Source organism: Octopus sinensis, linkage group LG5 (assembly GCF_006345805.1).
Source record: "Octopus sinensis linkage group LG5, ASM634580v1, whole genome shotgun sequence".
NCBI lineage: Eukaryota > Metazoa > Mollusca > Cephalopoda > Octopoda > Octopodidae > Octopus > Octopus sinensis.
The window spans coordinates 93,491,780-93,501,779 of record NC_043001.1 but is presented as its reverse complement, the minus strand read 5'-3'; the positions used below and the strand labels follow the sequence as shown (position 1 = coordinate 93,501,779).

The following is a 10,000-nucleotide window of genomic DNA, read 5'->3' as shown; positions in this document are numbered from 1 at the left end:
GAAACAGAATATTATATAAGTGCATACAACACACATAGCTAATGTATGTAAAATGTGCGAAAATACGTGAGTGTATTATTTATTGAGCCATATAGTTCACAACGATCTCAGACTGAATATTATCAAATAAATGACAGTAAAATACATATAGTTGTTTACTTATGTCGTTAATCAAATATTTTAAAGAAGAAATAATTTAATTTCTCTATACACACATCTTTGGAACTTTCCAATTAATTCATCTTTTGCTTCTTGATTTGTTTTATATTTAAGCTACATTTTTACCATTTTATTTGGTAGTCTTCAATTAACGTTAATTTGTGAGGTTTACCAAATTCAATAACATTAATAGCATAAATGACATTAGTAGCATTAACTTCATTCTGTGTTTGGTGTTATATCTCTTTGCAGAACATAAAAGAAATATTTATTATAATATTTCTTGATCTTTTTACTTGAAAGTAATTCTAAAATGTTAAAAGAAATAACATATTTGATAGCCACAATACTTTCATATTCTCTTTACAACAACGACCCCGATACTACAATTAACAGCGGGGTTTCTACGTGATCACACGGCTTATCTGAAATAGCAAACGCATTTCCTCAAATTACACACAAACAATAGAAATTGGCGGGATAGATTTGATAAGGTTTCCCAATACACACACTTTCTAAAAGAATAAGGGCGTTATTGTGCTTACAGCATTTTTGATCATAGATATGCTCAGTCACGGAGGACTTGAGTGTTAAACAATGACAACAAAAGGTTGTTGTTATTATTATTATTATTATTATTATATTATTATTATTATTATTATTATTATTATTATTATTGGGTGAGAGAGCAGTGCATGCCATCAAAGTGACACTGGGGTAAAATATACGAAGCCCAGTATACCCATCACGACTACTCGTGTGATAAGTGTACATGCATCACAACATATGTGCGCGACATGGTGATCTCATATCAAGATAAACAGAACATGACCTTGCAGCTTGGGCCCAGTTAGAATTTTCTTCTGGTCGAGTAACCCATCGCGCTCAAAAGGTCCCTGAATAAGGATTGTTTAAGGATGTTGAACGAACCTCCAATGTTTCCAGAGGTGAATTATCTAAAATCCAAAGACTTCCTCTCAACACATGGATATGATGCCTTCAGATACTTCTGCTCGCGATTAGAGATGCACATATCGTCAGCAACTAAGAGAATGCTCAACTAGTTAAGGTCAAACAACTGACAGGAAAATCTGTGGTATTGAACAAAATATTTGCTGTAGCCCATCTTTTATACCAAGACAAAACAATGTGCATGATAACACTTCCAATCAGTTAAGATCAGAAGCCACGAGAGCCACTGCCTGGTACTGCATCAGGGCATATTTTACTATTATTATTATTATTATTATTATTGTTATTATTATTGTTGTTATTATTATTATCATTATTATTATTATTATTATTATTATTATTATTATTATTATTATTATTATTATTGTTATTATTATTATCATTATTATTATTATTATTATTATTATTATTATTATTATTATTATTTTTACATTATGATAATACTAATATCACTTGCATTAATATTCCCGGTATATCGGTGATCATACACACACGACACGAACACAAATACATACATACAAGCGTTCTCTAATATATTCATTGTAATTAATTTCTGGGGCACAATGTTTCCAATGTACCACTAAATTAAACACCAATTTGAAAGCAATCTGTTACAGACATATGCTACTTACGACATCTGCTAAGCATAGGCGCAAATTGTTGGATTCTCTGAATATCTTACTTTTCAATACATCATAATGTTTTCCTCGAGCAAAGTTCATTCATGTGGCTAAGCTAATACACACTCATTTATGTATGTATGTATGTATGTAAGTATGTATGTTTGTATGTATGTATATATATGCATATATACACATATATATATATACATACATATATATATACGTATATATATGCATATATTATACGTATATATAATACATATATATACATTATATATATATATATATATATATATATATAATATATATAATATACATATATATACATATAATATATATATATATAATATATATATATATATAATATATATGATTATATATATATATATATATATATATATATATATATATATATATATATATGCGTGCGTGTATACATATATATGCATATATATGTATGGACACACGCACCATATATGTCTGTGTTCAGGGAGTGGGGTGTATGTGTGTATTAAACATTGGAATGTCCTTTAAATGCTAAATCTCATTTTGTCTCTAGGATTATTATTTTGTATATATTTTTGAACAACGTAGGTTATTTTCTCAATCCATTTAAGTGCTGTCCTGTAAACAGTTGTCGCAAATATATTAGAAATAGTCAATCTAATTAACACATAAACCTGATAATAATTGTGATGTCACAAAATGTAAAGATTAAAGATTCATATACCCTGACTAAATTTACTGAGTTATGTTACGAATCAACAGCCGGTGTAAATAAGGGAGTGAAATCGTTGATCATATACTCTGTTGTAAAAGCAAATAAAACCAGCTAATTATCCTAAGAAATGCAATGACACTAACATAATATCTGTCGGAAATTACAACTTTATTTTATATAAATTAACATAATTGAATCAGAAATAATGTCTCTCAGTTGGTTTGTTAGTTCTTTTTGTAGGATGAAGTTCTTCAATAAGAGCAAGATAGGATTGGCATTGCTCTGTAAGAAAATTTCACAATCTCAGTTGAAAAATACTTTTTGTGTGCCCTAGACAGTACGATTCTCTGTAGAAATGCAGAGTCCGATTTGACGGAGATTTGGCTGGTAAGTGTAGTAGGTTACGCCATTACGTAAAGGCCTCCTTCTGTGGCTCGTATATTTTTATTGGTATATTAAATAGCTGTAATATTCGAAGGTTGGGGTAATCGAAATTAATTTCTCCAGAAAATATCTGACTTTTTGCCAATAATCAATAATTTAGCAGATTCTTGTGGGGGTGGATTGATTTTTTTTATAATGAAAATATTAGTTGTACACCTACATTTTGATTTGCGATATTTGTTCTTTCTAATTTAGTGTTTGCTGTATTGATTGTATCATACTGTGTATCAAGGAAGAGGAGGCAACATTAATTGTTCTATATTTCTAAATTTAGGTGGAAAAAATGATGTCAATTTTTAGTGTACTTTGTTCTGTGAACTCGCGGCTAATATTGAATTCAACATGGTTAAAGTGCTGACGGTAGGTTATGAATCCCTAACAATGGTAGCTAATTTCTTTCTTCTGACTAGAGAAAAGGATATTGTAAATCTTTTGTGCATAGAAGACAATTGCCCGAATAACAGCAATAATTTCAATGTATCACAAAATACAACACTAACACGAACAATGTTGAAACCCTTAAGAACAAAGAGTGAAATATTATTAGAGACACCTGTATTTATGCCATCAACAAGCAGGAGCCAATGTGTGTGCCTGCTAGAAATTATAGATAAGAATTCTTCAAATCACTCTCAATTGTGTTCAAAAATTAAGGAGATGATACAAAGACCAGTGTAATTTTAGATAGACTATGCTAGAATGTAAGATGGTTGGATAGCTTGTGTTGAGAATGTTTGTATAGATGCATTCGATTATGGCAATAATTCTAACAGTAAATGCAAGAGAAAACTAAATATTCACATGAATAATTATAACAATTTTTAGAACAAAGACAAATATTTTATTAACGACAATTGTATTAATGCTTGCAACAAATAGGAACCAATATGTCTTGGCTCAGGAAATAACTGACCAGACTTCGTGGATGACGTATGAGATGCCTCATAAAATAAAAGTAGGCATTAATATTTACAGAAATGATAACAGTGTAGTGTGAGACACGTACGCGATAACTTTAACTATTAGTAGTAGAAGTAATGCATACATAAAATCTCATGTAGACCAAGTATATATCTGAAAAATTGGTGTTATTGAGATTCCTTTTAATGATAGAACTACTCCATGAAGAGTAAGTAACAACGACAACGCGGGCATATTCTAAGGTGATGAGCGTTTGTTTTCTGTTCGTTAGATATATTTCTCCGTAGATACTCTTTTTTTGTGGTTGTTGTTTTCTTTGAGGGAAGAATACGCTGTTGGTTGTTAATATATACACGCACACAGAAACACATACACACACACGAACGTACGTACTAAAGCATGTATGTACGTAGGGATGTATGTTTGTGATCATTCAGTTTATTTCACGATTTCTTGCCAGCAGAGAAAGAACAGGTTTCTAACCTAGATCCAAGTTTCCTTTATTGGAATTTCAACATCAACAACAGAGTATTCTTCTTCGGTCACGTGATCACGTGATATATATATATATATATATATATATATATATATATATATATATATATATATATATATATATATACATATATATAATAGAGTAAAACTTTTACTGAAAAGCTATTCAGTACGTATATGTAGAGTATAATGCTTATTTTTTCCCGCTGGTTTGCTTCATCAAGCTCCAAGATATCGTAAGTACCATATCTGCTTTAGAGTAGTGAGTTGGAGAAATATAGTGACCAAATAGTTGACAGAGTTCCTAAAGCCAACATTCAGTTACTTTGAGTCGTTTAATTGCAGAATTCTAAGATACATTTTATGAAGCAGGAATATGTTCTTTTCTACTCTAGGCACAAGGCTCGAAATTTTGGGGGGAGCCAGTCGAATTGATCGCCCCAAGTACGCAACTGGTACCTAATTTATCGACTCCAAAAGGATGAAAGGCAAAGTCGAACTCGGTGAAATTCGAACTCGGAACATAAAGACAGGTGAAATACCGCTAAGCATTTGGCCCGGTGTGCTAACGTTTCTTATTTTTTTATTGTCCACAAGGGGCTAAACATAGAGGGGACAAACAAGGGCAGACCAACGGATTAAGTCGATTACATCGACCCCAGTGCGTAACTGACACTTAATTTATCGACCCCGAAGGCAAAGTCGACCACGGTGGAATTTGAACTCAGAACGTAACGGCAGACGAAATACCTATTTCTTTACTACCCACAAGGAGCTAAACACAGAGAGAACAAGCAAGGACAGACAAAGAGATTAAGTCGATTACATCGACCCCAGTGCGTAATTGGTACTTAATTTATCGACTCCGAAAGGATGAAAGAAGGCAAAGTCAAACACGGTAGAATTTGAACTCAGAACGTAACGGCAGACGAAATACCGCGAGGCATTTCACCACCTTCAAGCAGGAATGTATTGTGAGGGAGAAATGAGGTTGATAGAGCACGAGAGGACGTAGGAGGAAATAGAGTAATGCTGCTCGACAATTGTCTAAGAACACAAATCTAGTCATCTTTTCTTATTTTCCTTCCTGAATAACATTTTCGTAATTACAGGTTTAATATCTGGCGAGAGATTAGAGAGGACTCTAACCATATTGATTTTTAGTAAGACCAGAGAGCAAAACTCCAACACTATTTGGTGGAGGGGGTCCTTTATTTAACTTTACCAGACGACTGTTTGCTCAGAAATGGAAAAACCAACAATGATGTTTAAATAGAAGTCAGGTAGTTCAAGGAAATATATTTGGCTGTGCAAGCGATCTTTTCTCATTGAATCCATTCAGAATATTTCTTGACTACTAAAGTCAATTTAACTGGAGACATTGATATCGTAATTTTATATATTTTAGTCAGAAACCTTTCGCTACACGCAACGTATTCCGCTATAAAAATTTCGAAACCACCCATGTCAATGAACCCTTTTAAAGAAAGTGAACAGCAAAGTTTTCGATAAACTACGCTTCTTCCTCTCTCTCCCCTCTCTCTCTCTCATCTCTCTCTCTCTCTCCTCTCTCTCCTCTCCTCTCTCATCTCTCTCTCTCTCTCTCTCTCTTTCTCTCTCTAACCCGGAAGGTATATAGCCACTTATTGCTGACCGTATGAAAGCACTCATTGGTTCTCTTTAGGTGTTAGAGACTTTGAAAATTGTTTCTTTTTCTTCTACCTGACAAAGCTAATATTACGAGCTTGACATTTGTAACAATCACGCCGCAGAATATTCAGACAGATATAGATCTTTCAATGAGACGCAGCTGCACAAGCGTTCTGATCTGTTTCAGCTATTAAAAACATTCTCTAGGCATTTCGCAGGCGGTCACTAAATGATTGAAGATTAATGCACGAACCTCCAAGAATGAAATTAATTCGTACATAGGTATATGAAAATAAGTTGGAAGGTTTTTCACCGAGTTGATGTTAGCTTGCCACTTTATTGAACTCGCTTCATGTGTAGTAGAATGAAAGCGTTTTTCAGCATCCTTCTGAAGGTAAATCTTATGTTGGTATGGTATTTGGGAATAAATTTCAAATTTTTCTAGGAAGCCAAGATTATTCAAGAGCTTTAAACCTACGGGCTCTTTTTAATGTTGCATTATGAAGGACAAAAATAATTAAGGGCTACCACATTTCTATAGTCATTATAATAGAATGAAGTACGCTGGCAGAATCTTTAGCACACCTGGCGAAATACATTTATACCTTCAGAACATGCATACGTACACATATACATATATACATGCAAATATTGAAACATATAAGCATCCATTGCCAACCTTACCTCATACATGGTCTTCTTTCTTCTTACACCTACTTGAAAGCATAACCAATAAAAATATGATTTTTATTTACACACCATATAATTTGATGTATTCAACAAAAGAAAATATTTTGGTCATGTTTTTCCAAGGATTTTCTTTTTTATCCTGCATTTCTCTTCTACAGAACAAGTGGCAATTATAGAATGGTGAGTTTACAGAAAAGCTAAATAGTTCATATATTTTTACTATTTGCTTAGGATATCCGATGTTGGAATATTATACAGACAGACATTTACAAACATTAGCACTAGTGCTTTAGAAATAAAGTATTTATGGTGTTTCTGCACATAAAGGATTTTAGTTTACAAGAGGAAAAAGAATGCGCAGTTAGCGGAGTCGCTCGGTGAGCATTGTCCGTAACAAAATGAAGAACTCACGATAGAAATGATAGATGTTCATCGTTACAGTCGAATGAATTCAAACAAGAAATATCTATTGAAACAACAATAATTAAAGGACATATCTGGTGCTTTACATCGTCTCGAGAATCTAAACAAGTGACTGAATCCTATATTGAAGTAGATGTCTGGCGTATTCTGTTTCATTATCATTTGTTTAACAATATCCCACAGCAAGATATTGTTGGCGTATACGTATATTTACATATATGTCTAATCATGTGTTTCTAGACAATAAGAAACCGGTCTAATGTTTATACGCAAGATTTATCATATATGTTTTGGATAGCGTTGAGGACATTAAGAGTATCTACATCCGTTTGGGTGTGTGGGTGAAATTTTGCAATGTATGCACATATGCACATATTTATACACCTTATACACACAACAACATATACAGAGAAAGACAAGAAAAGAAAGAGCAAAAGATAAATGGATGCATAATATATATATATATATATATATATATATATATATATGTATACATAGACACACACATAAACTTATAGTATATATAGAGAGAAGTATAGATATAGACAGACTTATAACGTTTTGACAGGACACATGGTCTCTGATTGTTTGACGAAATAATGATGGAATATAATATTATGTACCATTTCTAAAACGAATGAGTTGTTTCTCTCTTTCCTCACTCGTAGCTCCACACATATAGAGAAAAGCATATGTATATATGCATATATAATATATATATATTATATATATATATATATAGATATATATATATATGTGTGTGTGTGTGTGTATATATATATGTATGTTGTGTGTGTATGGATATATTTATATACTCAAATATATATATATATACATATATATACATGCACACACACACGTGCATATGTGTGTGTGTGTGTATGTGTGTGTAGAGATAGCTGTAACTGAAAGAGAACAGTGGTATAACTTTTGATAATTAATTTAAGTCAGTGGTATAACTTTTGATAATTAATTCGACAGAATACATAGTTAATTTTCAAACTTCCTTTTGATTCGAAGAGAGAAAACAATACTTTAAAACTCTTAGTGACTCAGTAGCAAATGTGGTGAGAGTTTATAGGGATTATGAATAATTCCTCGTGTAGGCGTACATACTAAAGGAAACAAACAACCTGATCATTATATGGCTGATTACAAGTTACGTTCCGGTATAATGTATGAACACATTATGAACACATTATATGACACACGAACCTGTGTCCATTATAACCTTCTACACAGGTTCGTGTGTCATATAGCTAGCTAGAGGCGATGGCCTCTTGGAGCTAATCAACGGCAGCTTTCGTCAAATATCTACGGACTGCCATATTAGCTTGATGATAACTATTAATATCCAGTACCGCTGCCGTAGTCCCCCCTAGAGAGACTTAGAAAAATATTATTATTTCTAAGTCCCTCTAAAGTTATATTTAAACTATTATACGAAAAATCTTTTGATTCAACCTGCAAATTTTGACCATAAAAATAAGGCACATATTGTATTGCTTTTTCTAGGGTACACTATGCGTGTAAAAGCAAAGAATGTCCGAATAGTAAATGCAAAACAAATGTAGTAATTACTTTAACATGAAGAGCAGCATTTCATTTTCCTATCAGAGTAACACATGTTAAAGGAAGGATAAAATGGATTATAAGCTTTATCGTGTCACTAAGTAGTAGAAGTAGTAGTAGTAGTAGTAGTAGTAGTAGTAGTAGTAGTAGTAGTAGTAGGGGCTCGGTGATGGTGGTGGTGGTGATGATAGGTGAAAGAGAAAGAGGAGGTGTTGCAGCCGCAGTAGCAGCTATATTAGTAGTAGTAGTAATTGTAGTAGTAGCAGCAGCTGTGGTAGTGGCATTAGTAGTAGTAGTAGTAGTAGTAGTAGTAGCAGCAGCTGCAGCTGCATTAGTAGTGGTCGTCGTCGCTGTCGTCGTCGTCGTCGTCGTAGTTAGTAGTATAGTAGTAGTAGTAGTAGTAGTAGTAGTAGTATAGACTTGTCTTGGCCTAGACGCACACAGCGAAGAAAAACTGGTCAAAACCGAAATCTTTTTGGCGACCAATTTCTTTGACAACAGAGGACTGGAGCAGCTGTGTAAAGAAATATTAGATTGTCTATGTAATGCAGATTATATGCTGCGGGCGCTTATGAAAAGGTCTGTAAATATTGAGAATACATAAACGTCTCCACATTTTGTCAATACATGTATTTGTATGTTTAATAAATGAATAGCTGTGCGGTGTATCCATATGTGCGAAATGTATGTGTACGAGTGTGCATCTATATGTGTTTCTGTCTGTGTTTGGCTTTGTATTTATCATAAAAGTGTTTAAACGTTAAATATACATTGTGTATGTGTGTATAATGAATAATATATGAGTTTATGTAATTATACACAGCAAAGAATGAGACGTATAAAATTGATGTACGTATGTTGCATCATACCGATTTTAAAATAGCCATTTGGTTAATACGCTTGTGTCGCAGGCGTATGTGAGTGTCTCCTTAGGCAAATGTCTTCTGTTGTAGCTTCAGGCTGTTCGACAAATTGTCAGTGAAATTCGGTAGGCGGAAACTGTGCAAAAGTCTTTAATCTGTTAATTATCATTTTATATATTAGGTAGAATTTTTGCCATGGAATACTGGCTAGAGTAAAATATTCGCACCACCGAACATACGACTGATTTGAAATCACACATGTTTGCATCTCTGTTTGTATGTAAACTCATAACCGTAGGAGTCGCTGTGTGGTAAGTAGCTTGCTTACCAACCACATGGTTCCGGGTTCAGTCCCACAGCGTGGAATCTTGGGCAAGTGTCTTCTACTATAGCCTCGGGCCGACCAAAGCCTTGTGAGTGGATTTGGTAGACGGAAACTGAAAGAAGTCCGTCGTATATATATATAT

At 33.3% G+C, this 10,000-nt stretch overlaps 1 protein-coding gene across 3 annotated transcripts in view; it reads left to right on the top strand.

Annotated features, from left to right (window-relative positions):
* LOC115211947 overlaps window positions 1-10,000 on the top strand; it is a 1,127,226-nt gene that overhangs the window by 175,567 nt on the left and 941,659 nt on the right. The window lies entirely within an intron of this gene.